Source organism: Choloepus didactylus, chromosome 5 (assembly GCF_015220235.1).
Source record: "Choloepus didactylus isolate mChoDid1 chromosome 5, mChoDid1.pri, whole genome shotgun sequence".
NCBI classification, from domain to species: Eukaryota; Metazoa; Chordata; class Mammalia; order Pilosa; family Megalonychidae; genus Choloepus; species Choloepus didactylus.
In genome coordinates, this window is record NC_051311.1 from 83,343,193 (window position 1) to 83,370,661 (window position 27,469).

General features: G+C 36.0%; 1 protein-coding gene across 7 annotated transcripts in view; it reads left to right on the top strand.

The window, feature by feature from the left end:
* The window catches only part of IMMP2L (inner mitochondrial membrane peptidase subunit 2), a 995,917-nt gene that overhangs the window by 508,439 nt on the left and 460,009 nt on the right, over positions 1-27,469 (top strand). The gene's annotated exons all lie outside the window — the stretch shown is intronic.

A 27,469-nucleotide genomic window follows, 5' to 3' on the forward strand; every position in this document is an offset into this window, starting at 1 on the left:
CATTTTCTTTCCTTCTTCTTCTTTTTTTTTTTTCCCAGGAGGATGTTGGGAATATTTGACAAGTTTTCCCACTTTTAGGTTATCAGTCATTCAGACGATTAGTGTTTTCTCTCTGAAAGTAGGCAGGGCATACATACTATTAATAAGGATTTACCAAATATTAAAACCACCTGATAGGCACTCACGGCATCTGACTTACTCTCTGTGAAGTTCAGCAAGGGCTGTATTATTTAAGAACAGCTTGAAACTGTTTTGAATGGCATTTGGTTCTCCACAGAGAACTACTTAGCATATGTGCTTGCTGTTGTTCAATAACACTTTTTTTTTTTGAGCGATAACATTTCTTATCTGTGTTGATCAGATTTTAAAAATAAAGCATATATTTGCTTCTGCATAATTTAAAACATTTGCATATGAGGGGCTATTTTTATAAATACCTATTTCCCATTATAGTCACTCACTTTTCCTTATGTGATGCAATAAACCTACCAGCCACATATGAATGGATACATGTGTAGGAATGTTCGCATGGGAATCTGTGTGTGCAATTTTTTTTTTTTCCAGAATGCATTTTCTGTTACTCTGGGGAAATATTTCAACCGTGATTAATTAAAACCTCTAACAAATGATTTATCTTTATGTTTAGACCTATTAGCTCTGAATGGATATATACTGGGAAAACATACTACAGAAAGCCACATATGTAAATCACTTTTTAAATTACCAGAAATTTGGAAAAGAAAACACAGAAAAGCATAGCAGTGTATATTTCTTAGAGAAAATCTATGAATAAATATACAACAGTTTTTAAAATGCGAGTTTTGCAACCTTAATTAGGATATTAGAGAAACATCTTGTTTAGAAGAATGGAACATGAGGATTAATTATCACCAGGTCAAAAGCAGGCTAGATTCAAGTCTAGCCCTAATTTTGAGAGATTACCCTCTAGTGGAGTAAAAAGAAATGACATCCCCATGTTATTAAATTTACTTGAAAAAAGTGTTCACATAATTGCTCCTTGAGTGTTTATTGATGTAACATAGACCAATAGTTTGCAGTTATTATAATCGTAATACCAAGAAATTTTGAAAAGAATGCCTTTGCTTTCTGATCATTAAATATTTTCATCTCTTGTTTTCTTTAAATAGTTCTTGAATGCTTTAATTTTTCTTCTATAAAAAATTGTTCAAATGGTTTATAACCATTTGAATAAAAATAAGTTCAAGATAAAAGTAATTCCTTCCCTTAATGTAGCAACACATATTTCAGAAAGTTATTGTAAGGGTCTATTATTTTCTCAACCCTCTCCTGTTTACTCAGAAAACACAGTCAATTCTGTAAATGTTATGGATTTATGGTTAAGTGTTGAGGATGTTGTACTGAAGTGTGTCTACATATAATTTAGTATTCTTGTGATCATGGCAATAATCATCCTTATTCCTCATTTTTACTCTCTTCAACTCTAATTTGCTGCACTTCCCCAAATCATTACAGTCATCTGTAGGATTTATTTCCACGTATGGAAGAATTATATTAAATTTGTGATAATGATTTGATGAAGGAATTTTAGTTTTATACCTTTAGCTCCTTAAATGTTTGATTTTGGTTGATTGATATCAACTATATAATTGACAAACCCTGTAATAAAACCAATTATAGTACACGCCCATAATGAAGGTAAGTTATGGTAATCAATGAATATATGAATAACTACTTTCTTGGTTTATAAAGGAAACTAACAATCATACTTAGAATATTAAATTTCAATCTCTTTCAATATCAAATAGTCTTTTTAAGTTTTAATAGGTTAGAATTGAGGAATATTTAAATGCTACCTTATATTTATAGGAAGTTGTTTTAACTAAATGATTTTTTTTTTTTTTTGGCAGCTGGGGTATGAGATTCCTCTTCCTATAATTGTCCTTTCAATGTAAAAGCATGGTAGATGAAAAACATTTCATTTTTGCTTTTATTAATTTAATGTCATGGAACATTAAAAGTGAGATTTCAGTGTGTTGAAGGAGAAAATAACTCTGGCTTTGAATAACAAGGATGAGGATTTTGTTTTTTGGCTATAGTTTCCTTTTGCTGCAAGAGCACCAACGGCTTAGAATCAACGTGTGTTTTAGGTGATTTTTCAGTAATCAGTCAGTGCATTCCTTTACTAGAGATATGAAAGGTAGCTCTCCCAAAATATACTTTAAAAAGTTATTTCGGTATCACATCTATATAATGAAGTACCATTTGAAGACATTCAGGGCATTTGAAATAGTACAATTGTGAATGGCCATCGAAAGAGAACCATGGAAACTTAGAACTCTAATGTCCTAAGTTCTTGAAGGCCAAGAGCCTTACCTAAATGCACAAAGCTGGTCTGAGAGTACCAGGTCTAGATTCCTCTACCATATCACCAATTCATCTACTAGATAATTGACAAAACTCTGCTCTTTCTTCTTTTCCTTTTTCCTTCCCTGCTTCCACCCCCTTTTTCTTTCTTTTTCAAGTTCCTTCCTTTAGAATCCACTAAAACCTCAGAGAATATTCACATTACAGATGCACTGTCTTACATGGGTGTGTGTGTCAGCTATCTCATAGTAACTGTCTGCAGGGTTTCCTGATTGAAAAATGTAGGGTTTTTTTGAGTTCCAATGAAAATATATTGGAATGATGTTTTGGACATACCAAAATGGGTTGACTTTTTCAATGGAGATTTATTAGGTTACAAATTTACAGTTCTAAGGCCATGAAAATGTCCAAATTAAGGCATCAAGATGAAGATACCTTCTCTGAGGAAAGGCTGCTGGCATCTGGGGTTCTTCTGTCACATGGGAAGGCACATGGCGATGTCTGCTGGTTCCTCTCTCCTAGATTCTGGTTTCAATGGCTCTCTCCAAAATGCCTTTCTTCTATCCCTTTTAGTCCAGGCTGTCAGTGGTTCTGTTTATACAGATCCCACAACAAACTTGTCAGTTTAGCATGCAGCACACAGTGGTCCCAACCATCAGGCAATAGGACTTTGCAAAGATCCCTTCTGGATAATTCCATTTCCAATCCTGGCTTGTCCTGAAATGGCTGACTGGTTCCATGTTTGGTTAAATCCTCTCATGGGGCACTATCCCCTGGGGACTTATTTTCCAAAAGCTCAAAATTTTCCAAAATATCAATTTCTGGTTTCTTTGTACCCAAGAGTTCAGTTCTCAGCTTATCTCTTTCCTCTTGCATTTTACTATAAGCTGTAAGGAGAAGCCATGCTGCATTTGAAAATTTCCTCAGATATCCCAGCTTGTCACTTTCAAATTCTGCCTTCCATCCTACACCAGGACTCAATTTTGCCAAATTCTCTGCCACTTTAAAGCAAAGGTCACCTTTCTTCCAGTTGGCAATGACACATTCATCATTTCTGTCTAGGGCCTCATCAGAAGTACCTTTAGTGTCCCTATTTCTACCAACAGTCTCTTCAAAGCAATCTAGGCCATTTCTATCAAGCATCTCACAGTTCTTCCAGAATATTCCCCTTATTCATTTATAAAGCCATCCTAGCATTTTTGGGATTTGCAAATCACAGCACCCCACTTCTCTGTTACTAAAATCTGTTTTGGTTTGCTAAAGCTGCCAGAATGCGATATACCAAAATGGGTTGGCTTTTAACAAAGAGGATTTATTAAGTTATAAGTTACAATTCTAAATCCATGATAATGTCCAAATTAAGGCATCAACAAGAGGATACCTTCTCTGAAGAAAGGTTGCTAGCATCTATGTTTCCTCTGTCACATTGGAAGGCACATGGTGACATCTGCTGGTCCTTCTTTCCTGGGTTCTGAACTCCTGTAGGTCCTTCTTGCATCTCTGGGTCTTTCTCTCTCAGCTTTCTGGGTTTTACTGTCTTTTATCCTCTTCACAAAGGACTCTAAAAGGATTAAGACCCACTTTGAATGAGGTAGGTCCCATCTTAATTGAAATAGCCTAATCAAAAGCTCCCACCCACAATAGGTCTGTCCCCACAAGAATGGATTAAAAGAAAATGGTCTTTTCTGGGGTACATAACGCATTCAATCCATCACAAATGATTTTACAAAAAAATAATAACAGCCCTTAAATCATGTGGAAAAGAGTTCTGCCTTCATCAAATAAGAAAATATTGGGTTGCAATAAATATTTATTTATTGATTTAGTGGTCAAAGTTATGGCTTTATGACTGGTTTATTGTTATTTCAACAAATCCTGGGCTTTTCCTCTGTGCTTTTCTTAGAGAGATCGTCTGGTGCAGTGGGTCAGATTGAAAGTCCTGGAGCCACTCTGCCAGGGTTTGAATGCTTACTTTGCCACTTCCTAGCTCTGTGACCCTGAGAAAGTTACTTAACGTCTCTACATTTCAGTTTGCTCCTAGGATTGTTATGAAGATTACATTATTTGGTATGTGTACAGTGCTTCGAAAAGTGCTTGGCACACAGTTAGCATGGATGCATGTTTCATACCATTATTTTTGAGATTATTATCATCACCATTGTTGTCTTTGTCATCATCATCATTTTTTTTCCAGCTTTCCCCTTTGTTTGGGATGTATTTTTCTCCTTCTACTCCAAATTCCTGACTCTTATGTCTCTACCTATTCTTAAGTAGGTTACTTTAGTTTAAATGCTACTTCCCTTATAGGATCTTCACTGACCCTCTAACAAAATATGATCTCTCATTTGACCACAATAGCATTCTTTATCCCTCTTATCACTTATCCTTTTTTCAGGATTATAATTGTTTCTATAATTTGACGTGTTTTCCCTTTCAGCTTGTAAGGTTACCTTGGTGAAGGTCTATGTTTTATTTATCTTTAATCTCTATGGTACATGAAAGCATGAAGGAAACATCTGCAGAATACTGACATATGTCTATGTGTGTTTTAAAAGTCTTTTAAACTTCACAATACCTTTAGAAGATAGATATTTTTATCTCCATTTGACAGTGTAGAAACATTGGCTCAGAAAAGTTACGTTACTTGCCCAGTGTCTCTCAATTATTTAGTAATGAAGCTAAAATTTGAACCCAGATCTGTCTGTCTCTAGAGCCAAGACTCTTTCCAGTGCACAAGGTACTCAATATTATTTGATGGATTAGCCAACCAGTTCAATGTTATGCACAACAAAGTACACAAACAATGAAATACTATTTTTTAAAAAGAGAATTTTATACAGTAGACAGAGGATGTGCTGTTCAGTTTGATTAGTGCACACTGATACTCACTAGAAACTTAGAGCATCATATTTCAGCTGTCTTCGTAACTCCCTTTTATCCTTATATTTGCCCTCAGCTTCTTATCCTGTTATCTTCAGAGATGTTTCCAAATTCTGGCCTCTCTTCCACGTTCCTTCTTAGGATCTTCTTAGGACATTGTCATTGCTTTTAACTTTGCTGAACAGGAGCCTTTTGTGGGAACTCCCTTAATCTCACCAACTCACAACCTCCTAATGTGTGTTAATCCACATTCATTATTCTTTCTTTTTTGTAGTCTCAAGGGATGAGACTTTTTCCCATTGCCAATATCTAGGTCCTTCTTTTTCTTCCTTCCAGTTCATCCACTTATGTGTTCTTAGGAATTTGTCTCCAACAAGTTTCCTCTCCCTGCCCCCCAAAATGGACATATTTTCCCTAAATCTAAACATTCTTAATTCTTACTCATACTAAATTAGTAGCAACAATCTTCCCTTTACTCTATTCTATCTTTCCATCTCTATTCTCTTCATATAAATCTTTCAAAAGAGCTGTCAACATTTGCTCCTGCCACATCATCACTTATTTTTTTCAGCTCATTTCTATCTGGTTTCCACTCCATCCATGCTATTGAAACTGCTTCAGAATCTCACTAGCGCCCTCCCAATTTGGTTATTGCACATGAAAGCCCCTAGTTGTGCTCATGATCATCTGAACATTCCATTTACTGTCACTGTAGGCTCCTTATCTACCTCTTAAATACTTATCCTAGGATCTATCTTTCGCCTACTGCTTTTCATATGGTCTCTTAGATAATATAATCTCTTTCACTTATATACTTGTCATTCTCAAACCTATACCACTGCTCCAGTAATTAAAATTCTTCTTCCACACTTTCTTATATATTTATTCCTCAAACTGTTTAATAGATATCTCTACTTGCATGACCCCCTCCCCCCAGGCCCTCAAGCTCTATATGTCTAAAACCAATCTCTTAAGCTTCTGTTACAACTGGCTCTTTGTTTATTCTTTAGTTCAGTTTGTGGTATCACTATTCCGTTACTCAGAGAAGTCCAGGGGTCATCTTTGATTCTCCCTCTGTCTCACATCCTGCATTGATTCAATCACTAAATTGTGCTTATTTTACTTCCCAAATTTTCTTGAATCATGTTCTGTCCTTGTAGATCTTCATCATCTTTTGCCATGGTTGCTACAAATGCCTCCTAACTTTTCTGCTTCTAGTCTCATGCCCTCCAATCCATCTTCTAGATCATCTCATTCCTCTCTTAAAACCCTAACTCTTTTTCATCACAAACAGAAAAAGCCCAGGCTCTTTAGCATTCAGGTCCTCTCCTAACCTACCTCTTAGGTCCAGGTACTCCTTATTTGCTCCAACCATGTAAAATGTTTTGTTGTTCCTCAAGCACCATGTCAGCTTTTCTCTTGCTGATACCACTTAGAACACTTGGAGTGCTGATCCCCCTCAGACAGTTATGCACATGCTTTTCTTTTGCAAGGCTGTCTTTCACTGTTTATCCTTTAATCCTCAGTTCATATATTCCCTCTTCTGAGAAATCTGTTCCCTACAAAACCAGGCTGAGTTTGGTGCTCTGCCTCTGGGGCCTGTAATACAGAGTAATTGATCAGAATGTATTGTTGAATTAATGGACAAATGAATTTTGGGTAGCGTTTTGGTGGATGAGAAAGTAAAATTGCAAAGTGTTTAAGCACCACAGCCTTAAATCTTTAATTCTATAGTTGTGGATGTGTAGACTAGCATAAATGAGAACAAAGTTATACTTTAGTACTTGTGTGAGACCATTAGCTACATTCCATGGCTCACTGGGTCAGAAATGCCTGCTCTTGACCACACAGAGAACCAGATGTGCAAATATAAACCATGAGGAGAAATCCATCACAATTTCTGGAAAAAGCTTATACTTATCAAGGATGGGAGTAGAACATTCTCTTTGATAGCAAATATAGTAATGTTATTTTTGCTGTTACATTTATTGTTATCGTTCAGGGAAATACAAATGCTTTTCCTTGAGCTGTCCAAAAGCACAATGAAATAGATCAGCACTTGAAATTTGTACCGCTATGCAAATGCAGAAATTATGTATGCTGAAATATATAAAGTACCTAGAATAATAATAAATAGCATTTCCTGAGTGTTAACTACATGCAAGGCACTAAAGTATGGTAAGTACTTCATACATATGATTTCATTCTTACAACAATACTGCGAGACAGGCAGATGTATTCCCCTTTTCACAGAAGGGGTAAATGAGGTTCAGAGAAGCTGTTTAATTTTGCAGTCACAGAAATAGTGAGGAGCTAGAGCTAGAGCTAGAATACAGTTCTTAAAACTGTATTTGCCTCCTTCCAAACCTTCTGAGGCCCTAGTTATCCTGTCCTTTGCATGTACTATAAGACAATTTTGTTTCCTTTGTTTGCTTCACTTGTAACCAGAGTGACATAGCACATTCATGGTAGAAAGCAAACAATATTTTAGCTGTACCTCACTTCTTTCATATCAAAATCTCTGATTATATTCCTATCATAAACTGGATGATTTTAACATAGTTTTAGGATATTTATGAACTATTATCATCAAGGACAAACATTATATCAACTCAGATAATTTTTTATTAGTTTCATATTTGTTTTTATTCTAGAAGAGTTGTCTCTATTTGACTCTTTGGTCAATATTTAAGATAAATGATAATTATATTACTTTATTAGAGAAGCCAACTGTTTTTCTAAGTGTCATATTGTCCTAGAAATATGTAAGTAAATGAATAAATAAATAAATGCAAACACTTAGAACTTAAACAATGGTATACATAAAACCACTTTACTAATTTTTTTATAATGTTAGAGACTATATAAAGGCAAAATTTGCACCCTGTCTTAACTGAATTTCAAAGCTTTATCAAACATGATTGTTATGCAGTAAACTGGAAGAAATGGTCTTTGGGCATAGACAGAAAAAGAATAGGACTAGCTTAGGTGTTCAAGAAAGTGTTTTAAAATATAATCAAATCAAAGAATACCATGTTTCTTTTGTGAAATTACTTATCTTTCTTTCCACTCCATAGACATGATGCAGAAAATGAGTAAATTAATGCCCACCATTACTTCTAACATCCTTAGCCTTTTATAAAAAGGATATGTTTTATTAGAAATACAATGAATATTCAGTGTTTTGACCATTTCACACTTTGGGGGTGCCCCCAGCTGTCTAATGCTCATTAAAAGCCCATGTGTGAACCACAAGCCCCGAGAGAAGCCTGGCTGGCTGGAGAGGCTGTGCTGAAGGCTTTCACATCATTCCCATTACTAAGGAAACCACTCGTTTTGTCTGAACATGCTCTGAATAGATGTCTCATTTGAAGTCTAGTGCTCAAACCATGAGGATTGCATTATGGAGCCGAGAAAGAAATAAGGGGAACAAAAAAATGCTTGAAAATGCCACCAAGCATGCACAAAGCATCGTACTGTAATAACATTCCATGAGACAGAAGGTGCATTTATTTTTGCCGCACACCGAGTTATTTCCATGTTATAAAAGCAAATTCTTTTGCCTGCCCACGTAATCAAAATAAGCAAAGCAGATGTTCTTCTGACCTATTCTTAATTCCTCCTCTTGTTAGGGTCTTACTGAGAAGTGTGACATACAGCACAGGAAGAACAAAATATGGATTCTCATATTAATCTAGATTTTGCTCCCTTGTGCTGTGTAACTAAATGGTATAGTGCTATCTCTGTGCCAATAAACAAACACATGTTCAGAGTCAGACCTCAGACTTTGTAACCTCCAAATTGTCACTGTAAAATTCAGAATGGCTACTGCAAGCTGGTGCTTGGTGCTCTTTAATGACTATCCAATTCAGATTCAGAGTGAGAAAACATGGCTTTTCCGAGGCTCCTATTCCCCTCTCCAGCTCACTCCTGCCATACCACAAAAAAAAAAAAAAAAAAAAAAAAAGCTACAAAAGAAAGTAGCTACTAGTGAAAAATTCTGCGATCTTTCTTTCTCACTCTGTAAAGTAAGGTTTATGGGACTTTGTGCCAACAGTGTCCCCATTCTTTGATATTGGCCATTGACATGGTTTCTAAACATATAAAGTGTCATGCAGACACCCCAATCAGAGGTTGCCACCTCTAAACCCATATAGAAGTTTAAAATTTAGGAACTGCCACTGCAGGCAAGGGAGGCATTATCATCTCCATTTTGAGCCACTTTAATCCATTTGAGGATAAAAAGATGTACCAATATATCAACTAATTTTCAAACATGGAAATTAATATTTAATGGGTTACTTGCCGTATTAGTATTTTGGTGAGAATAATAACAGTTAAGTGACTTCTCTGTACCAGAGTTAGTGACCGAATGAGATCTTTGGTGTCTTAGCCCCGTGCTACAGACCTTATGTGTAGAGGCTGCTCAAGTTTCTCCTTGGAACACTAGTGTTACTCTGTATAAAACCTAGAAACATAATAAGCAAATACAAGTTTATTTCCTTCACAGATTCTCAAAGATCAATAGTATAAAATTAGTAAGTGTGGAAAGCAAATAACATCAGAAAGTCTTGTGCTTTTTCACTTTTTCCCTTTTTTCCCTATACCTAGTTCCCTTAAACTTATTGACAATTGTGCATTGTAAATAAAAGTGCATTTCAAGTAAATGTCTCATTTAGATTTCCTGCTGCAGGAATCTAAATTCAGTAGAATTGAGTAAGGATAACCTGAGTCATTTTCTAGCATTTAATGGGGGTCCCAACACTACTGAAAAAAGCCCTAAATTTGTAGGCATGAAAGAAAGTTGATTTTTGTGAAAATACATAAGTCCTTGTCCTATTGATATCTTCACTAGTTCTGATTAAGACTTTTCAATTCATTTTGAAATGAACAGCCTGAAGCTGCCAACTGTTTCTGATCTGATATGCCTACAGAGTATTTTCTTCAAGTATATGCTTAGTGGTTTAGATAGTGTGGCTGCTGACAAGAGAATTCTTCTAATACTGAGACTTATTAAGAAGTTTCTGTTTTCAAAATGAATGTACATTAAATTCCTTTTAACTTATGCTGTCAAGGTTTGGCAGAGACTGGGATGCATGCATCTCTGTATTCCTGGTACAGAGCATGGTGCTTGGCATATAGTAAGTGTTCAGTAAGAGGAAGTTGAACTCAATTGTTGGATATGAGATAAGTATAGCCAACTCAGCATTTATAGAGGACCCTGAGCCTGGCTTAATTAAGTGTTAAAACATTGGAAACATTAAATGTTTAACTTTATTTAGCATTTAGCTAACAAGGTCTAATTTTGCCATATCCATTTTCAATCACCTATAACTCTTTATGAAATATTCTTTGTGTTTATAGAATAGTGATAAAACAGCATTGTAATGAATGAGTTAAATCTGTCTCTCAAAACTGCTCAGTTTTTTTCCAAGTCTGCAGTGGTTATATTTGTATTTCATACATTTAATCGGAGAACTCTCAAAATGTCTCCAGGTACCATGAAATAGCAGGTATTCATTATACTTCTATTTCTGTCGTTAGTCTGTTGTAACAATTATTCATTTCGATTAACACCAAGTGTCATCTTATTTGAAGAAATAAGTTCTGTCTAGAAGGCTTAAATTTATTAGTAGACCAAAGAGATTGTAATTTGAACAAGAATGGAGAACTTACAGTTATTATTCAAATTATTAGTACATATCTATAATTTGAATAAATTAGAAGCTTATTTGATAATATTTTTTTGAAAAGTTACCAGCTTCCACATACCTATGCAAACATACATATGTTTTGAATTATGAGATATATCATCTGTGATTTGGGAAAATGTGTGCAGGCCTAAGTCAAAATTATCTTCCCTGGGAAGATAGCATTGTAAGGATGATTTAAATGTAATTAATTTAAATATAAATAAATAGCCATTCATACAGCACTGCATATAGAAAGAATGAGTTTATAAAAAATGTAATGCTGCAATTAACTCAATGAAGCTTGTACTGATTCCTTTTGTATTATTTAACTAACTGTTGAATTAAAAAAATTTTTTTTAACAAAATAGCACAGGCTTATTGTAGAAAATTTAGAAAGTTCAAAAAGGTTAATGAAGGGAAGAAAAGAAACCATACACCAAAGGAGTCATGGTGTACAAATGGCATATTATGTTCTGGTATGTGTTTTGTCCTTACATATTTGAAAATATTCTATATTTTTAAATTACATCAGGAGAATACAAGTTTCCATTGTTTTTAGTGTATATATTCATAGCAAATGGATGATCCATTCCTCAAATATTGGGCATTTGTTTTTTTTTTCTCTATGTTTTATATTATAAATAATGCTGCTATGATCATCATAGGCTAGGATTTGCTATGTGGACTCTAAACCAAAAGATTTGGCTAATTTAAGACTCCTAATGCATATTAAAGATTGCTTTCCTGGAAGTTCATACCAAATCCACACAGCTATGTCTGAGTTTCCATCTTACCAAACCCTCACCAGCATTATTTATTTATTTATTCATTCATTCAAGAAATATTTTGAACACCTGTCAAGGGCTAGGAATTGTTCTAGATGCTGGGTATACAAAGGTGAAAAATAAAGTAGTTGATTTCAGAAATTTTATCTGTTGAGAGAATATAGGAGACATTTGATAGATAGGCAATGATAAATTTGCAAAGTAACTAATAAGCTGCTTCCAGAGATTGGTCTGTATTGTTAAAAAAGTTAAAACTAGGTAATAGTATAGAGAATAACAAAGAGGGGTGTTTAACATACAACATTCAGGGGGTTCCTTCTGAGAAGGGGATATTTGAACAGAGACATACATACCTTTTGCAAGGAGAGTCAGTCCGGCCAAGATAAAAGGGCAGAGAGAGCATTCCAGGCAGAATAACAGTGCACGCAAAGGTCTTATAGCAAGAAGAAGCTTGGCGTATCCTAGGGACATAAAAAGGCCAGTGTGCTTAAGAGAAAGTGGTAGCAGATGAGGCCCAGATGGTAGGCAAGGGTGAGATCATCTATGGTCTTGCCATCTATGGAAAGCAGATTAATTTAATTGTAATGGGCAGCCATTAGATAGTTTTGAGAAGAAGAGAGATATTATCAGGTTTATCTATTTTTTTTTTTTTATTAAATGTTTAAAAGATCAATAGGCTGCTTAATGGGGACTGCTTAGTGGAAGGCACGATTTAAGGGGAGAGGCCAGTCAGGAGCCTATTGGAGTAGACCAGACAACAGATGCTGATGGCTGAAATTCCATTGTAGTTGAAAAGATGGTGAGAGATGGTAGGATCCCAGAGATATTTTTCATTGAGACCTAAAAATATTGCTAATGGATTGCATATAAGGGGTTTGAAAGGGATGATTTAAGCAAGACTACTATGTTCTGGTGTTACCACCCAGGTAGATGGTGATAATATCATGATGTGGAATTGGGAGAGAAGAACAAGTTGCCCCGCCACAGTTCTGTTTTGCCTGTATAATAAAGGGATAATGCTTTAAAATGTTTAGAATGCTTTGATCTGTTCCTTGACTTTGTGAAAAATAAAACCAAAAAACCCAAGCCAAACCACCACCACCACCACCACCACAACAACAACAAAAAAACAAAAAACTTTGGAACAATAACAACAACAAAAAAACTTTACTCTCATTGGCTCTAGTCATTCATTTTCCTGGAAGGAGATTAGAATTTGTAATAAAAGGAATTCCAAGAAGTAGTCAGTATAATATTCAGCTTTTTTTTTCCAAAAATATAATTATGCAATAAGCAGAAGATATAATTAGTACAAATCCCTGAGGTGCAAATTTCTGGGCCAAATATGGCAAGCCCAGTTATCTTGAGATAAGATTTTCCTGATTCCAACTGAGCTTGAGTGACTCAGTTGATGAGTTTTTTTTTTCTCCCATCCACACTATTAAGATACCCCAGCTAGAATCAGAAAGAAGGAAAATAAGTAGTGGAAGGAAAAGAAAAGTTTTTTACTTTTCCCTAGTGTGAGGACTTACAGGGAGAAAAGAAGGGAGGGGAGCAAAGGTGGAGGTGGTTAGACAGTGTCTTCCAAAGTGTCCATGATGGTTGGGTTCATGTGTCAACTTGGCCAGGTTATGGTGCACAGTTGTTTGGTCAAGCAAGCACTGGCCTGGTTGTTACTGAGGACATTTTATAGACTTAAATCATCAGAAAGTTGATTTCATCTTTGGCTGATTGCATCTACAATCCAACTGAGGAGATTACCTTCAACAATGAATGAAGTCTCATCCAATCAGTTGAATCTACTGCAGCCAGCCAGCTCCTCCTAGGGAATTCATCGAAAACCTTCATCAGATTTCCCAGCTTACAGCCTGCCATATGGAATTTGGACTTGTGCATCCTCATAGCTGCATGAGACAATTTTATAAAATCTCATAATATTTACAGATTTCTCCTGTCAGTCTGTTTCCCTACAGAACTCTGACCAATACAGTGCCCTTGTGGCTTTAGTTTGGAAATACATAGTGGTTTTAAATAAATAATAATAACATTGCTTAGGTCTCTGGTAAATATTACCTCTTTTGTGTATATTCCCCCATCACTTGTACACTTTCACTGTGGCATAGCAATCAACTACATTATATGGTCAGCAAGTTCCACAAGATTTAGCTTTCCTGAGCCATGGGTGCTGGGTTGAGGACAGTGGACCAGTGAGCATTGCATTTCTGCAGCAGAAGCTGGGGCTAGTTCTGAGCTCCATCAAGGAGGACAAGTCAGTTATTTAGGAGTTAGTTGCCAATGGGAGCTGAAGTGAGGCTGATTCAGCAAACCAATAGAGGCTCTGAGGAAACCAGTGGAGACTGAAACAAACAAACAAAACAAAACAAAACAAATCCAGCGACCGTAACAAAAAACAAAAAGCAAAAACAAAAATTTCATCAACCATAGATTGGCAGCTCTGAATGCCAGCAGACAAAGGAATACCCAGGTGCATAATGAGTAGATGTCAGCTCTGCGGTGGTTCTCACATTTAAGGTGCTTGAGAATCACCTAAGGGTCTTGTTAGAGTGTAGATTATGCTGCAGAGGGGCTGGAGTTTAGCCTGGATTCTGCAGCTCTACCAAGCTCCTAGGTAATGTCAGTGTTGTTGGTCCACAGACCATACTTTGCGAAGAGCCATGCACGTGCAGGACTGTCACCACAACCAGTGAACCCTACCCACCAATGTTATGAGGGTTGCTATTTGAAGAACCAATTTTTTTTCCCCCTGCAAAGAAATTAGATACTATCTGAAAGGTTTCTCAGACTATCAGACTAGATTTAGTTTAAACTGGATAGGATATTTAGTTCATTTGATTTTCTAATAGCTAGTAAGTGGAGGCTGGGGAGAACAATTATATTATTAATAAACAAAAGTAAATCATTACATTTTTTTTCTGTGTATCCCAGAATAGTGGATTAAGCTCGGGATGCCTTTTAGCCAAATAATGGGCATGTCACATTTTGGATATATAAGCATGGAGTTCAGAAGAAAGGTGAGAATTTAAGATGCAAATTTAGAAATCATCAGTTTGTCTTTAGATGAAATCACTTGAGTAGAGGGTATACAAAAAGTCAAGGACATCTGAAGATCTTACCCTGGAGTGTTGAAAAAGCCAGCAGAGGAGAATGAAAAGGAACAACTAATGAGAAAGAAAACCAGAAAAGCTTAGTGTTATGGAAGCCCAGAAAAGAAACTGTTTTCAAAAACAAAGAAAATAAACAGTATTCAAGAAGAAAGGAGTAGTCAACGGTTTTATATGCTTCTGTGATTTTGAGTATTATGAAAGCAGAAGATTGACCATCAGTTTTGGCAACTACTAATGTATATTAATGATGTATATTAGTAAAACTTTCAAGAGCTTGTAAACAAGCTATTTGGAAATACAACCATCAGATTTTTTGTTCCCATTACAATCAAACTTTTTGAAAAAGTTGGCCTATGGCCATTGTCCCGACTTCCCTGCTTCCCATGGTTGCTTCAATCTATTCTAATTGGCCCTTGATCAGTCTCTCCTCCATTTTTCCTCACCCTCCTCCCCATCTCTTTATTCTTTGAACTAAAGATACTATACAGATTTTCTCTTGAAATTTTTCAGCATTTCTGTTTTTTTTTATCATAATCAAAAGTAGTACAAAACTACTCTTGTTGAAATCTGATATGTGATTATGATCTTGTCAAGCCAGAAGTGAAAGGAAAAACAGGTATCCAAGTGCTTCTGGAATTTTAAAAAATATTGTACTGTAAGAAAAAATGAAACTCTTGTTACCCTCTTGTATTGCAGGCAAGTCCCATTAGTAAGAACATTAGAATGTTGTTCCCCAGCAGTATCTGTATGGATGGATTCTCTGTAAGCCAGCTTCCCTTTTCCAATGTGGTCTAAATATTGTTCAGAGAATTCTAGTTAGTTGGCAGAGGAACAAGCATCTAGACAGAACTGTGTCCAGAAATGAACAGGATGAAAGATATGCCTCATGTGCCCATGTATTTCACATGGTACCAAGATTAACGGGGCTTTCCCAGAACCTTAAGAAATAAAGCTCTTTCAAGCTTTATTAGAAATAAACCTTACCTTGAAAGTTTATTATGTCTTGTTCATGAAAAGCGAATTAGTATTCTACAAAGTCTCAGGCATTCAAAGTGATAATCAACTAAAGGACAGACCCTGAACCATTTGATGAGGCCTCGTGGTAAGTGGAAAGATCACAGGTCAAGGAATGGATAGATGTGTTTTTTTGCTTGTTTGTTTTTTAATTCTAGCTCTGATCTCAATTTAATGCATTAGTTTGGGTAGGTCATTTAACCTTTCTGGACCTTGTTTGTTTATCTATAAAATGAGAGAATTAAACTTCTTTGTTTTTGAGGTTTGTCCCTTCCAGCTCTGACATTTTATGGGTCTGTAGTTCAAACAGACAAAATCACTAGGTAGAAAACAGAAACCAAGGAGTGTTCTCTGCACAAAAATGAATTCCATTTAAGTGACTGAAACATTAGGCATGGTCTAGGTTCTAAGGGCAGTCAGTCCGGGACAGGACAGTGGATGGAGAACAGAGTACTGGTCAGTAAACACATACACACTTACACTCAACACTGTATCCCCAAAACAACACTTCTCAAATTTCCCTACAAAGAAGCCAAAGGAAGTTGGCGTACAGACCATTAATTAGAAAGAAATGTTATCCTACCAAATGGCAGAATTCTGCTTCATAATTGGTAACACAATGAAGGAGGCATTTAAGGGAGACTCTTATTTCAGCAAATGAAAGTTAACTGAAGATCCCTCTCGGGAAGTGGTAGAATCTCACACATTTGAGACTCTTAAAAAGGAGACAAAATAGCAGTAAAGATAATGCCACAGGGAATAACTTTGCACTGGCAAGCAAATAGACTTGGTAAGCAAATGGGATTCCTCATTTCTGTTTGCCATGTTTCTAAGAAGAAAACGGCAATTTGGAGAGAATATGATTGAGAAGAGAGTCTCAGATCTGTGCAAGCATACCAACTTGAGTGAAAACAAACTATATCAGAAATACCACCCTTTTTTCTTTTTTAAAAAGTTTTTAGCTTTTAATTTTGAAGAAATATTCAAACTTGTAGAAAGGTTACAAGAATAGTATAATGAATCTCCATATATGCCCTTTACCAATGAACATTTTGGTATATTTGCTCTCTTTCTCTCTGTGTGCATGTATGTAATGGGTGTGTATGTGAATTTATTCATATATATGTATACTCACATATCATTGTAATTATTATTACTATTATTGCCATTCCATTTGAAAGTAAGTTGCATATATGATGACTCTTTATCCCTAAACAGTTCAGCATGTACTTTCTAAGAACAGATTCTTCTCCTACATCATCAGTGTACAATTACCAAATTCAGGATGTTTAACGTCAGTACAATGCTATTCTCCAATATAGAATCCATATGTAAATTTCACCAGTTGTCCCAATAATATTCTTTATAGCTATTTCTTTGTCCTAACCAAGTTTTCAATCACTGTTCTTGCATTGCAATTACTTTTCATAGCTCCTTTAATCTGGAAGTTTTCAGCCTTTCTTTGTTTTTCATGACTGATATTTTTAGAGTTTTGGAGAATGTCCCTTATTTTGGGGTTTTCTAATGTTCTGTTATGAATAGATTCAGGTTATGCATTCCATATAAGCTCATGACTTCAGAAAGTACATGATGTAAATTTGTTCTAGTTTTAGTGATGTTAACCTTGCTCTCTTAGCAAAGCTAGAGTCTGCCAGGTTTCCCCACTGCCAGGTTTCTCATATAGTAATAATAATAATAATGTTAACTTTTTGTAATAAATAATATACTTTAATTATTCCCTTCTTTCAGCCAGTAGTTTCAGTATCCACTGATGATTCTAGCCTGAATCAAGTACTATTACAATGTTGCGAAAAGATTATTTATAACTCTTCCATTCCTTTTACATTTATTAGCTGGCATCCTGTTGTAAGAAATAGCTTTCCCTTCTTGCTTGTTTAGTATCAGTAAGGACTAATGGATTCTTTTTTTTCTTTCAATGAATTATAAGCTATTACCATCATTGTTTATTGTGATTCTAAAGTGTCCCAAATTTGCTCTGTGGGTAATATATCCTTTTAAATTTCTCTTTCACTCATTTGTTATGATCCCATCATTGATTATGGACATTAGTCATCAAATTCAGGGAGTCTGATATTAATTTTTCGTAATTCATAATATGTTATTTGAAAACTAAAAACCACAAATGTTTTTAAAGTCATGTTTTTTTCTGATCTGAAATTTAAGTTGAGAAACTTGACTCAATAAAAATTTAAGTTGAGAAACAATAGTGGCAAGAAAAATATCAAACAAATAGTACTTTTTAATTATTCAACTGAAATTTGAAGTTATGTCTACTTTGGTGGTTTAGAGCGATGTACCTCAGAAAAACATGTTCTTAAACTTAATCTATTCCTGTGGGTATGAACTCATTGTAAGTAGGACCTTTTGATGAGGTTACAGCAGTTAAGATGTGGCCCAACTCAATCAGATAAACCTTAATCCTATTACTGCAGTCCTTTACAAGCAGAATGAAATTTAGACAGAGAGAAAGCCATGGGAAGCAAGAAGCTGAAGGTCAATGGAAGCTGGAAGAGAAGGGAGAGGCCAGGAGAGGCCAGCAGAGGCCGCTGTGTGCATTGCCATGTGACAGAGGAGCCCAGGAACAAGGGTCTCTGGCAGCCAGCCCCAGAAAGCCAGTTTTCAGGAAGAAAGTATCACTGTGATGATGCCTTGATTTGGACTTCTCCTAGCCTCAAAACCGAGAGCCAGTAAATTCCCATTTTAAGCCAATACATTGTATGGTATTTGTTTTAGCAACAAGGAAACTAAAACATCTACTTATATATAAAATCAAGAAATAGAGATTAAAAATAAAATATCTGGGATTCAGTTGAAATATCATATGCTTTGTCTGCTGTCCAAGGCCACTTCAGTGCAGCAGAGTAACTCTGGGGTCCCCAGTGAATCAGTAATCCAAACTGTCAGGGGGAAAAAAATCATTTTTAACTCAATTAGTATTTATCTGTCAAAGCTCAATTTGGCAGACTTGTAAAGTCTAGTTTGCAAAAGCAACTTACCCTAAGTTGTTACCAGTCTTTCTTCTTTTCTTAACCAAAAATTCTAGTTCCTTTCTAGACAAATAACATTTTTATTTAACAACAACAAAAACTTCCTTATAGTCATTGTCTCCTTATATAATTACTTCCCTACTTACTATTTTTCATTAACAGAAAAATAATCACAATTTTCCCTGACAGTTATCGATAGTGCAGTCATGGAGTGTGCTACTTTTGAACTTTACTAGTATAGTTTGCAGTGCAAGCGAGTGCTGGTATTTTCAGATGTAAAGCTTTCCTTATGACATGGAGCCTTCAACCCTTTACAGTTTTATGATGCTCACTTTTTTTTCCAATTGAGTTTATATAGCTTTCTTTCCATTATTTAAACCTTCCTTGGACTTTACACTTTAGCAGGTGTTTTTCTCACTATCATTTTACATCCAGTCCTACATTCCTGACAAATATGTGAACTACTTTAGCTAAAAACCCTTTTCCTTACAACCTATAAATCTGTGTTGTAAGATTTCAGATAACATTTATCACCTCTCTTCCGTTATATATGGAGTATCTTTGAAGGAGGGCATACAATGGATGTGAAACTTCAGGGATGGCTGCACCTAAGGCTGAAATGTGCCTTATTTAATGATACATTTGAAAATTATTGAATAACTATTTTATTGGAAATTATCCTGTATTTGGCTTCAGAAAATAGTTGAACAACACCCTCTGGAGAGACCTGAAGAGAGCCTGGGAGTCAATTCTTCGTGATTTGTGTAGCTGTCTTTCTACTTTAACTGCCTCTTCAGGTAGAAGAACAGTTCCAGATGGCCCCGGCTCCCCTAAATGGTACTTGGGTGGGGATTAGTGAGTAGTACAGCAGAAGGTGTCAGGAGAATCATTGCTTTGTATATCTATATGTTTGGAACCAAATACTGCTTAACATTGGTCAATATAGTCATCAATGTTCATCTTCATCATTAATCTCTAAATTTCAACAGAAACATTAAAAAAAATTTCTACCTAAAAACATATAATGTTCTAGTTTTAAGAGCTCCTAGAGATTATACATTATAACTTTCTAATTTTATAGATTAAAAAAACTCTGGCCCCATGGTCTTGGCATATCATTATAGATTAGTCCATTATTAGTCCTCATTATCCCAAATGTTTTGAGTTCAAAGGACACTTAACAATCATCTAGCCCAGACTTGTAAATAAGAGCACTCCTTTCTGAATCCTCACAGGCAAGACATTGCTAATTGGTCAAAGCTTTCCTTCCTGGTAAGCCCAAAGCATCCTTCCTGGTTATGCCCAGCAATCGTTACGAGTAAAAAAGGAGTTGGCACAAGGGAAAGAATTTATTTGCTTTACCAGATCTAGTCCAGTCTCTTCAGCTTAAAGATGAGAGAATTAAAGAAAAATAATGGTGAAATTATTTACATGGGTTGCAAAAGGCATTATTTGCTGAGCAGGCCTCTTGACTCTTGGTATAGCAAACAAAATTTTTGCCAGAGGGTACCCATGAGCCCACTTTTCCCTGATAGCTGATTACCAGACAGAGTGTTGAGTAGAAAGCAACTCTCTTAAGGAATTCCACTTTTATTGTTACTGGCAGAGAGATAGCTGGCTTCATCCTTTATTAGCCCATTAATTCAATGGACAAAACATTAAAAGGATTTTGGTTAGACTTTTAAGATGTCTTTTCTAAAATTAGCATGACTTCATGGTTTGTTCTGGGAAGCCTATCAGATAATAGACAGAATGTTGTTCAGCATTATTATTCCCTATATTTAAATTTTAGTTGGAAAATTAAAAGGAACTTTTTCGCTGTCTTTTGATATCACTCAAAGGTTTTCTTTCTATTGCCAAAGGTTGGTATGCATGCTATTATAAATATAAAAACAACAATAAGTTGGAATGATCATAATTTATTGGTTGATATTTTTCCTCAAAAACATTTTGTGTGTGTGTAATTAAAGTGTCACTGCCAAATTTTAAAGTCCATACCTTGTACATTTTGCCATTTTCCCCCCAGAACTGGAACTCGGTAGTGTTTTGCAAAATATGCATAAAATGACAAATTTAAGCTGCATGTTGAGTTCATGAAAATATGAAGATCAATCACGTTTTTTCTTGTTGCTTTTGCATATTAATATATATAAGCTTAGAAATGGAGAATTATTTATACTAAGTACATTTTTCTCTGTCAAATTTTATTGTGAAATATTCCTTTTTCCATAATGAAAAATACTGCCCAGCAGTCACAAACATTTTGGCAGAACTATTAGTGATATGTGATATAAATTTCTCCATCTGTCTCCTCACACTCTTTCATTCCCTTTGTCTATATTCTTTATAGTCAAAACCTTTAGATATGTGTGTATATGTATGTAAATCTTTATATGTTTGTGTATGTGTGTGTGGATACCCTGATGCAAATACCCCCACTCTCACACGCTCTATTCTTCAATACAGTTAATTGACCTACAGTGCATAACATTTATGTATATTTATTTTTAAATTTTTCATTATTTAATGTCTCATTTCAAATATCCTGTTTTCATGCTGGTTTAATTCAAGGGTTACTGTGCATTCAGGCTTCAGGCTCTCTTGCTTCTTTAAAGGATTCTATACCTTACTTACTGCTCCCTGCCGTATCCCCAACTTTGTGCTGAAATTCTCTCATTTGTTGAAATCTGTGGCCATGCAGTTCCCTGATTCTCTGCCTGTTTCTCTGGTGGTTCCTTCTTTGTCTCCTTTGTCAACTTTTCTTCTGCCTTTTTTACTGGAAAATTGCCTATGATCTACCTGCCATTAGACAAATCTTGCTTTAAATCTTAGTCTCACCACTTACTAATTATATGACTTTAAGCAGTTATTTTGCCTCTTTGAGTCTCAGTTTTCTTATGAGTAAAGTAGATACAGTGCTTTCCTGTATCAGTGAGACACCCCACAGGAAACAAATGGCCAACTCAGATTAGGTGAATTTGGAAAGGATTTGTTTGCAAAGGTACTAATTACAAAGGTGTAGGTGGGATATAGGATGTCACAAGGAATATAGTAGTGCAGGAATCCAGGGTGAGAAGAATGAGAACTCACCCCATTATCTTTTATCTCCCCATCCCCTTTTCTTTCCAGAAGGGCAAGGGTGGAGAAGATTTAACCAGAAAGAATGTGAAAAAATCCTGTAGTCCATTCTGCCTTGAGAGGAACAGTAACTTTCTGTCAAAGAGGGGAGGAACACAGCCACTCTGAGGCAGTCTCATTGCAAGAGAACCACAGGAATAGACTCCAGCCTCACTTTCTTCCCTCTGGCCATGTACTCTCTCATATCCCAGAGATTGAACACATTTATGTAATCCATGCAGTCAGCTTCCCAGGTCAGATATCATCGTGGAAAAGAATGGAGAGTGAATCTGGAGAAGCAAATCTTAGCTATTTGGCCAACTACCTTTAAGAATTGCCTCAAAGATTAAAAGAGACAACCAATTAAAGCATCTAGTATGGTGCCTGGAACGGGATTCCCATCTGTTTAAAATGTTATCTTTTTAGCAGTTTCTTTGCTCCTTCTCTCATTTTTCTTCAAAAATATCACTTATTCCTATTCCTTCACCTTTGACTTTTGAGTGAGTGATTCTCATGTTGTTAAATCCCACTCATTTCTTTATTCTTTATTCTTTAACTTATTCACTCAATAAATACTTGAGTGCCTAGTTTTCCCAGTACAAATGAATGGTTCCTGCCTTCATGGAATTTAAAGCCTAGTACAGGAGACAAACAAAAACCAACCAATTTAAAACAAAACAAAACAAAGCACAGCAACAACAACAAAAAACAGAATAGTTCTGAATTGCAGAAAATACTTGAGGGAAAAGAAAGGGTACTGAGTCAGAGAATAAAAGTGGAAACCTAATGATTGGGGAAAGAGAGAACCTTAGAACTGATATTCTAAGGTTGAAAAGGAGCCAGCTTTGAAATGATTTGCTATTGGCAGGGAGAATATTATAAAGAAGGATTGGAGCTGAGGCAGGAAACAGTTCAATGTGGAGAAGTGAAAGAATATAGTGTGGTTAGAACATTGTGAGTGAAGGGCTAAGAAGAACATAGATTTTAAAGGAAATATCACAGGAAAATCATTGACGGTTTCGTTATGCAAATAAATGACATCATTAAATGTACATTTTTAAATATCACTGGCTTCACTGTGGAGAATCAGTATATTTTAGAAACTGAATGGGAACAAGGCAAAGTGGAGCCCAAAAGGCCTCTTAGAAGTTTGTTGCAGCAAAGAGAACGACCATGGTGGTTTGTCCAGTGGAGATGGCAGTGAGTATGGCAAAGAGTCTGTGTACCTGAAATATATTTAGAGGAAGATTTGACAAGATTAATAGATGAGGAATGTGAGGGAGAGGAAGGAATAGAGGATGACCCTGCCTCCTTGCTCTCCCCCACTTTGAGGAGTTTTTTTTTTTTTTTTTTTTTTTTTTTAATTCAGTTTTATTGAAATATATTCACAAACCATACAGTCATCCATGGTATACAATCAACTGTTCACAGTATGATCATATAGTTATGCGTTCATCACCACAATCTATTTCTGAACATTTTCCTTACATCAGAAAGAATCAGAATAAGAATAAAAAATAAAAGTGAAAAGAGAATACCCAAACCATCCCCCCATCCCACCCTATTTGTCATTTAGTTTTTACTCCCATTTTTCTACTGATTTTTTTTCAATTTTTTAACTTTGTTTATCAAAAAATTAAAAACAAACAGGCAAACAACAACCAAAAAAAACCCCACAACATTTCAAACAAAGCAATGGATTAAGGAAAACAAATAACCTAAAATAACTACTTTGCTTCCAATATGTTCCTACCATACCCCAAGAAAATTAATAAACCATGTCCAAACAGAGGAGTAAGAAAAACAAATAATCTAAAATAACTACATTGCTTCCAACATGTTCCTACCATACCCCAAGAAAATTAACAACCCCTAAGAAAACAAAGGAATAAGAGAAAAAAAAAACCTAAAATAACTCTATTGCTTCCAACATGATCTTACTATATCCAAGAAAGTTTACAAACCATAATCATTCCTGAGCATTCCCATAACATTGAGATTACCCTCCATAGTTTATGTGTTCTTATCAGATTATCATTCCCCCTCCACTAATTGGTATCTCTAGGTCCCGTACATTCTACAGTATAAAACATTGTACATTTTTCACAGAATTCACATTAGTGGTAACATACAATATCTCTCTTTTTGTGCCTGGCTTATTTTGCTCAGAATTATGTCTTTTTTTTTTTTTTTTTTATCTTCATTTTATTGAGATGTATTCATATACCACGCAGTCATACAAAACAAAACGTACTTTCGATTGTTCACAGTACCATTACATAGTTGTACATTCATCACCCAAATCAATCCCTGACACCTTCATTAGCACACACACAAGAATAACAAGAATAATAATTAGAGTGAAAAAGAGCAATTGAAGTAAAAGAGAACACTGGGTACCTTTGTCTGTTTGTTTCCTTCCCCTATTTTTCTACTCATCCATCCATAAACTAGACAAAGTGGAGTGTGGTCCTTATGGCTTTCCCAATCCCATTGTCACCCCTCATAAGCTACATTTTTATACAAGTGTCTTCGAGATTCATGGGTTCTGGGTTGTACTTTGATAGTTTCAGGTATCCACCACCAGCTACCCCAATTCTTTAGAACCTAAAAAGGGTTGTCTAAAGTGTGCATAAGAGTGCCCACCAGAGTGACCTCTCGGCTCCTTTTGGATTCTCTCTGCCACCGAAGCTTATCTCATCTCCTTTCACATCCCCCTTTTGGTCAAGAAGATGTTCTCCGTCCCACGATGCCAGGTCTACATTCCTCCCCGGGAGTCATATTCCACGTTGCCAGGGAGATTCACTCCCCTGGGTGTCTGATCCCACGTAGGGGGGAGGGCAGTGATTTCACCTTTCACGTTGGCTTAGCTAGAGAGACAGCGCCACATCTGAGCAACAAAGAGGCATTCGGGAGGAGGCTCTTAGGCACAACCATAGGGAGGCCTAGCCTCTCCTTTGCAGCGACCGTCTTCCCAAGAGTAAAACCTGTGGTAGAGGGCTCAACCCATCAAACCACCAGTCCCCTATGTCTGTGGTCATGTTAGCAACCATGGAGGTGGGGTAGGCGAATACCCCTGCATTCTCCACAGGCTCCTCAAGGGGGCACTGCATCTTTTTTTTTTCCTTGTTTTTTTTTTTTTGTTTTTTGTTTTTTGTTTTTTAACTTTCCCTTCTTTTTTAAATCAACTGTATGAAAAAAAAGTTAAAAAGAAAACAAACATACAATAAAAGAACATTTCAAAGAGACCATAACAAGGGAGTAAGAAAAAGACAACTAACCTAAGATAACTGCTTAACTTCCAACATGTTCCTACTTTACCCCAAGAAAGTTACCTAATATAGCAACATTTCTGTGAACTTGCTCCTACTATATCCATCAGAAATTAACAGACCATAGTCATTCCTGGGCATCCACAGAATGTTAAATAGCTTATCTGTTCTTCTTGGATTATTGTTCCCCCCTCCTTAATTGCTCTCTATTGCTAGTTCCCCTACATTCTACATTATAAACCATTTGTTTTACATTTTTCAAAGTTCACATTAGTGGTAGCATATAATATTTCTCTTTTTGTGCTTGGCTTATTTCACTTAGCATTATGTCTTCAAGGTTCATCCATGTTGTCATATGTTTCACGAGATCGTTCCTTCTTACTGCCGCGTAGTATTCCATCGTGTGTATATACCACATTTTATTTATCCACTCATCTGTTGAAAGACATTTGGGTTGTTTCCATCTCTTGGCAATTGTGAATAATGCTGCTATGAACATTGGCGTGCAGATATCTGTTCGTGTCACTGCTTTCCGATCTTCCGGGTATATACCGAGCAGTGCAATCACTGGATCGAACGGTAACTCTATATCTAGTTTTCTAAGGAACTGCCAGACTGACTTCCAGAGTGGCTGAACCATTATACAGTCCCACCAACAGTGAATAAGAGTTCCAATTTCTCCACATCCCCTCCAGCATTTGTAGATTCCTGTTTGTTTAATGGCAGCCATTCTAATCGGTGTTAGATGGTATCTCATTGTGGTCTTAATTTGCATCTCTCTAATAGCTAGTGAAGCTGAACATTTTTTCATGTGTTTCTTGGCCATTTGTATTTCCTCTTCAGAGAACTGTCTTTTCATATCTTTTGCCCATTTTATAATTGGGCCGACTGTACTATTGTCATTGAGTTGTAGGATTTCTTTATATATGCAAGATATCAGTCTTTTGTCAGATACGTGGTTTCCAAAAATTTTTTCCCATTGAGTTGGCTGCCTCTTTACCTTTTTGAGAAATTCTTTTGAGGTGCAGAAACTTCTAAGCTTGAGGAGTTCCCATTTATCTATTTTCTCTTTTGTTGCTTGTGCTTTGGGTGTAAAGTCTAGGAAGTGGCCGCCTAATACAAGGTCTTGAAGAAGTTTTCCTACATTATCTTCTAGGAGTTTTATGGTACTTTCTTTTATATTGAGATCTTTGGTCCATTTTGAGTTAATTTTTGTGTAGGGTGTGAGGTAGGGGACCTCTTTCATTCTTTTGGATATGGATATCCAACTCTCCCAGCCCCATTTGTTGAAAAGACCATTATGACTCAGTTCAGTGACTTTGGGGGCCTTATCAAAGATCAGTCGGCCATAGATCTGAGGGTCTATCTCCGAATTCTCAATTCGATTCCATTGATCTATATGTCTATCTTTGTGCCAGTACCATGCTGTTTTGGCAACTGTGGCTTTATAATAAGCTTCAAAGTCAGGGAGTGTAAGTCCTCCCACTTCGTTTTTCTTTTTTAGAGTGTCTTTAGCAATTCGAGGCATCTTCCCTTTCCAAATAAATTTGATAACTAGCTTTTCCAAGTCTGCAAAGTAGGTTGTTGGAATTTTGATTGGGATTGCATTGAATCTGTAGATGAGTTTGGGTAGAATTGACATCTTAATGACATTTAGCCTTCCTATCCATGAACATGGAATATTTTTCCATCTTTTAAGGTCCCCTTCTATTTCTTTTAGTAGAGTTATGTAGTTTTCTTTGTATAGGTCTTTTACATCTTTGGTTAAGTTTATTCCTAGGTACTTGATTTTTTTAGTTGCTATTGAAAATGGTATCTTTTTCTTGAGTGTCTCTTCAGTTTGTTCATTTCTAGCATATAGAAACATTACTGACTTATGTGCATTAACCTTGTATCCCGCTGCTTTGCTAAATTTGTTTATTAGCTCTAGTAGCTGTATCGTCGATTTCTCAGGGTTTTCTAGATATAAGATCATATCATCTGCAAACAATGACAGTTTTACTTCTTCTTTTCCAATTTGGATGCCTTTTATTTCTTTGTCTTGCCGGATTGCCCTGGCTAGCACTTCCAGCACAATGTTGAATAACAGTGGTGACAGCGGGCATCCTTGTCTTGTTCCTGATCTTAGAGGGAAGGCTTTCAGTCTCTCACCATTGACTACTATGCTGGCTGTGGGTTTTTCATATATGCTCTTTATCATGTTGAGGAAGTTTCCTTCAATTCCTACCT